Below are 566 nucleotides of genomic sequence, written 5' to 3' on the forward strand. Positions count from 1 at the left end.
GAAAGAGCCCAACTTTCAGTACAACAACTACCAACACAAATCCTATCCTAACAACCAACAGAGTGGTTATCAGCCTAGGAACAACTAGCAAGGCAACTATCAGCCTCAGCAAAACCCTCCTCCTGTTTTCTCCAACAAAGGGAACCAGTCTTCTCAACAACAAGCTAATCCTTCTACCTCTACTCCTCAGGAAAACAGCACTGATGTTCTACTGAAACAGATCTTGGAGTCTCAGATTAGAAGTGAAAAGCAGGTTGGATATGAGTTGAAGAACCTTCACTCCAAGATTGATGGAAGTTACAATGGGCTCAACAGCAAGTTCAGGACTCTGGAAAACCAGTTTGCATCCATGACCACTCACCAGAATCGCCAGCAAGGGTCTCTACCTGGAAAATCTGACCAAAAACCCAAGGAGTATTGCAATGTTGTCCTCTCTACCACTTCTTCAACGATTGAATTAAGTAACCACAAGAAAGAGGTAGATGAAACTGAAAGATTGGTGTTTGGAACTGAGATTGAACAGGTTCAGCATCTGATTGTAGCAACAGCTGAAGCAAAGATTGTGG

This window comes from Brassica oleracea, chromosome C3 (genome assembly GCF_000695525.1).
Source record: "Brassica oleracea var. oleracea cultivar TO1000 chromosome C3, BOL, whole genome shotgun sequence".
Classification (NCBI taxonomy): domain Eukaryota; kingdom Viridiplantae; phylum Streptophyta; class Magnoliopsida; order Brassicales; family Brassicaceae; genus Brassica; species Brassica oleracea.